Genomic DNA, 5,484 nt, shown 5'->3' with positions numbered 1-5,484 from the left:
AGCTCGTGGAGAAGGCCGCCGAAAGGATGGTCTGGAGCTCCCTAGTTGGGATGCTGCCCCCGCGACCCGGACCCGGATAAGCGGAGGAAGACGACGACGACGAAGATCTTTCTAAATGTTTTATCACCATAACTACAATATACAGAAACAGAAAAAACAGTTACTGACTAATGCACACGTCTTAGCGTTGCGCTTACTAATTAGCCTCGCTTAGCATGTGTACGTTCCTGCTGCTTACATTCGATCAACTAAGTTACTTGAACACATGCCCAAACATTCCCTAAACAAAAATTGGAAATTAAGAGTTAGACAATATCGGATATTAATTAAAAAGCCAATATCAAACATCCCTAATGTTCGTACATCTCTTTAGGTTTCTGCCTCAAGAATTGCTGAAACCAATTTGAAAGCAATAAAGTGTAAAAAACTCTATAGTGTTGCTTCGAGGAACTTTATTTAAAGTTTAAACAAATACAGTGAATTTGGAGGTTGAACAACTGTTAGGTCAAATCGAAGAAACTAGACAAAACATCTTGCCCAGTGTAAGAACTTTTCTTTTCAACTCAAGTTTGTTTACTTGTTTGGACAGGTGTATGCATCTCAATAGGGCTGGGTGATATATTTTTAAAATATCAATATAATTTGTAAACAAGATACAAGGTGACTTTATATCTTCATATCAATATAGCTGGTCAAACTGCTATGCTGGTGATTATCCGTTATGCTAGCGACACGTTGCTCTGTCTCTAAGCAGTTATTACGTGTATTCTCACAAGTATGCACAATCTGGGTAAATGTGCTGTTCTAAACTTTGCATTTGGCAGCATGGTTTTTAATTATTTGGGGACGTTCAACGCCAACGAAGTTCTGTTTTTCCATCCTGCTTGAGCGAAGAGACAAGCCAAACCCCTCCATCCCCTGTGTAATCAGGAAACATGTAGCTGGAGTGGCCAAATTACCTCAAACATATTGTAAGGGTTTGAATAGGAAACTATAGGGTTAACGTTTTGTTTTGAAGGCGAGCTCAACTGGTGAGAAAAGTTGTTCTGGTTCCGATTTCCCTCGCTCTGGTTTTCTATGCTAGTACTCCATTACAAGCGATTCTGTTGAAAAAGTTAAGAGTTTGTAAGGCGTGGGTTACGGAGACAGTGGCCTGAAAATAACACTCATAAAAGTGCAACCAGAGACTCTGATTCATTACTGTATAATCGCTGATATGAGCCAAAGATTCCAGCCATGTTTGCCCTAATAACTAATAACTCCACGGTGCATGACCCATGTGATCTTCAGTAGATGAAATTTCAATTATTTTACATTAATTATAAATATATAATTAAAAAATGCCGGTGGGACATTTGATACACCTCTAGCTCTGAACTTTGTGTGTGTGTGTGTGTGTGTGTGTGTGTGTGTGTGTGTGTGTGTGTGTGTGTGTGTGTGTGTGTGTGTGTGTGTGTGTGTGTGTGTGTTAGCAGACAGCAGTACCAGTGTTTCTAAAGCTCAGACTGGTAGAGAATAGGCACTAAGGTTAAAGTTTGACAATAATCAATACATTTTTATGCATTTAATCTACTGATTCATGTATATAATTTCTCAAGACAGCTTGAAGTGAGTTAACTTGTAAATATTTTACAGGAGGAAAAATATCAAGATATATATTGTATATCAGAATTTGGCAAAAAAGATATTGAGATATAAGTTTAGCTCCATATCGCCCAGCCCTAAATCTGATTTCAAGATTTTTCCAGCTTCAAGACAATTTGTGCAAAAAAGTACCTGAAAAAGACTCATATGGAGCCAGTGGAACAACAACTGAAACATGTTTGCTATCCATCTATATGGCCACTTGTTTTCTGCCGTTTCTGTGTTTTACTTTAAATTGTCCTGAAACACAAGAGAGATTTCTGTTTCCATTTGCTTTAGAGAGCAGGAGATCCTTTTGTGTAAGACGCTTTCTGTTGAAAATCCCCCACTGTGACTCCCGAGTGGAGCCCCCAGGAGGTGAGACAGGATGCAAACAAGCACTCTGCAGGAATCACAGTGAGAGGCAGGTTGGTGGGTGAGGCGCTTTCCTTATCCGTAATAATGTCAGTTTTTCTGTTGATATCTGCAACATCCAAGACATCTGCAGCAAGTGGAACGCAAAATACAGGAAAACAGATAAGAAGCAAACAGAGAGAGATATTAGCATACCTGCTGGGAATTCTCTTCCGTTCACGTGTTGGCACATTTAAAAGTTTCCTGGACCGTAATCAATTATAAAATGTCTCACATATATTTTGGGGGAAAAAATAGACTAAGCAAACTCTTTTCTTCAGCTGCCTTAGATGTTATTTAAAAAAAATGTGTTTGGCAAAATACATTCGGCAATTGGTTAAAAGGATGGAAGGGTAGGGCAGGAAGGTGTCCAAGCAAAAAACAAATGCAAGAACAATAATTACAAACAAACTCCTCCAGCTACACAAGCTGTAACATGTTTTAACAAAGGCTGTAGTCAAGGACAGAAATCCCATTTCAATTTTGGGGGGACAATAAACAGTAAAACTTCAGAGAGTAATTTTTGGGGGGACATGAAAAAAAATGCTCTCTACATACAACACTGTATGTCCTTATAAGAGACTGACCTGTGACTCTGTGCCTGTGTCTGACAGGCTCTGGCTGCCTGTGCTCAAGTGACTGGACTTTGCCTAATGAAACCATTTAGAAACAATTTCATAGTCATTTCATTTCTTTCTTATAGATGTCTTTATCAAAATGCAAGTTTCTACTTACTTGACGTTCTGGAGCATTAAAAACGACCTGATGTCTGCCGTTTTTCGTTTCTCTGCCATTTCAACTGACCTGGTCTGCTGACAGTTGGACAGCAACACACACACACATGGGATATTGTCATTAGAACAGAGCTAGAGGATATTGATCAACAATAATATCTTGCCAATTTTGTACATCTCCATAAGCATCCTTTCTTTTTGTTTTCATTTCAATAACAAGACTGTGGCCTAAAACGGAATAAGCGATTCAGAATAAAGATTTAAAAGTAGATCGTTAATAGTTGAAGCAACATGTCCTGAAATGACATGGCTACTAGCTGACCAACAGCTACACGTGTGGACGGATGCAAAGCATTAATTTTAAGTACTAAAACATATCTAACTTTTTCACAACAAAGAGAGAGAACATAAAATGTCAAATTAAAATTTTATTAAATCAAAAAACATGAAAGCTACTAAAATCCAAATAGTTCCACATTGATTTTAATATATTTGAAATTTTCCTTCTAAATATGGCTTGAAAAAATAACAAACTTCAAATCAGCTTTCACAAGTCAAGTATCAAAATGACTGAAATCTCTTCAATAAATCATAGAAATGTTTGTAGGCTATTAGAGAATAACTCTGTAATATTTAATAACTTTATCTAAGTCCTGCTGAACGAAAAGATACACAAAATCTAAAAAATATATTCTTGAAATATTTGTTTCATTTTAATAATAAAAATTAAAAACATTTACTTTACAAATACACTAAACATATACATACTCTATAGTTTATCTTTCAGTTTAATCAATCTCTCACTTTTCTCAGTTTTCATAGTGTTTTTGGGTCTGTGTGGCCAACGGGATCTTTGGCTCTATGTTTTACACTGAGAGCTTTGAGCAACGTGCCTCCACCACACATTTGCTGCAACCAGTTCATCCCTAAGCTGCACGGTGCACTTTGACATATTTTGAACAACTGCAGAGCCTGGGGAAGACGTGATAAGAGCGGTTAAACGCTGTGGTTTTCCATACATCGGACCAGTTAGTTTTGATTCTACCATACTCATCTGCTAAATAGGATGAAACGCGAACATTTTCATCGATCTATAAATGCTCCGCAGATTCCAGGGGCAGACCGTGAAAGCGTACGTGTCCGGAAAAAGGAACTTTTGATCACCTTGGTGAATGGAATAATAATAGTGGAATAATCCTGGAATGACCAGAGAACACGAAGTGACAACTTTTTTTTACTGTGGTGGTGGTGGTCTGTCATAAAGGGATCTCCGACCGGTGATCAAAATCTAAAGATAATCGGTGTCTATGTTTGACATTTATGACTACATCTGACAAACATATTTAAGTTTGTAGAACAAGCGTGTGATAAATGACTTACTGCTGGAACCCGCTGGCTTTTTGATTCCCGCCTCCTGTGAGCCTGTGGGCTGCTGTGAAGCTGTGAGCGGGGCAGAGCCGGCAGCCCCGCCCGTTGGAAACAGCGTGTGGACCGACCGTACCAACTTGAGGAATTGGGGGTGGGGTGGTGGGGGTGGGGGGGTGGACTATAATTTCTCAACAATTAAAAACACATTGTTTTGTATTTGCAGACTAACTTTTACGTTGTGGTTTTAGAAGACAATATAGGTTTACTGACAGCATTTATGTGCTTACAATAACTTTTGTGGGGGGGACAACTGTGTGTGAGGGGGGGACGCGTCCCCCCCGTCCCCCCTGGGATCTCCGCCTATGGCCGCAGTCATACCTTACCGTACCATACCATTTTATTTCTATAGCACATATAAAAACAGCATGAGAGCTGACCAAAGTGCTGCACGTGACATCATCATAATAGATAGTAAAAGAACATTTCAAAACACATTAAAACAGTGAGTTAATACAACCATAAACAGAACACAAAGGAGAGTCACTGGCAAAATGCAGTCATAAAAGTGAGTCTTTAGTTGCGATTTAAAAATTGCAATGGATGATGCCTATCTAACTGAGAGGGGAAGTACATCTCACAGCACTTGGGCAGCATGCACAAAAGCCCCCTCCCCCCAGCTTTATAATTCATGTTCGGTGTACAAAGTAACAAGAGATCAGGCAACCTCAATGAGCGCACGGATACATATGGAGTGAGCTGGTCCGAAAATAGGAGGGTGCAAGACGGTTCAAAGCCTTAAGCAAAAAAAATGCAGTGCCTTAAAGGTGCAGTATGTAAGAATATGAGAGTTTTACAGTGGGAAAATACCAAGAGTCTAATATTTAAGTCATTTTGGAAGGAAGGTTATACTGAAACATATCTCATATCCAGCTGGCTGTGGGGATTGTCAGTTTTCTCTTTTCCAAACAAGAAGAAGGATACATCATTGTTTACCATCAGTGAGTGTGGTGTTGCCGAGTCTCCTGCGAGCTAATGCTGCAACATCGACAATTGCAATTTGAGACGGCTAGCAAAAAGCTCCAGAGTTGTTTAAAGTAGTCACAGTAACCAAATTTTATCACTGGATGTAACTTTTACTTTATTTCTACATAATGCACCTTTAAATCTCACTCTAAAAGCTACAGAAAGCCAATGGAGATGTGCTAGAAGCGGATTGATTCGACTGCGTCTATTTGTGTTCGTCAGGACCCTCGCTACAGCGTTCTGTACAATCTGCAGCCAATTCAGGGCAGAAACAGGAGTGCCAATGAGAATTGAATTTGCACCATCCAGGTAATAGAGGCAT

At 39.3% G+C, this 5,484-nt stretch overlaps 1 long non-coding RNA gene across 1 annotated transcript; it reads right to left on the bottom strand.

Annotated features, from left to right (window-relative positions):
* Nucleotides 1-617: 617 nt before the first annotated feature.
* LOC139062707 (uncharacterized) lies at nucleotides 618-3,033 on the bottom strand. Its single transcript, XR_011516277.1, has 3 exons — nucleotides 2,773-3,033; nucleotides 2,625-2,687; nucleotides 618-2,125 (listed from the first exon to the last, which is right to left on the bottom strand). It is a non-coding gene; the product is annotated as an uncharacterized lncRNA (long non-coding RNA).
* Between the last annotated feature and the right edge of the window lie 2,451 nt (nucleotides 3,034-5,484).

This window comes from Nothobranchius furzeri, chromosome 14, assembly GCF_043380555.1.
Source record: "Nothobranchius furzeri strain GRZ-AD chromosome 14, NfurGRZ-RIMD1, whole genome shotgun sequence".
NCBI lineage: Eukaryota > Metazoa > Chordata > Actinopteri > Cyprinodontiformes > Nothobranchiidae > Nothobranchius > Nothobranchius furzeri.
The sequence above is the reverse complement of the archived record's forward strand: the minus strand, read 5'-3'. Positions and strand labels throughout refer to the sequence as shown.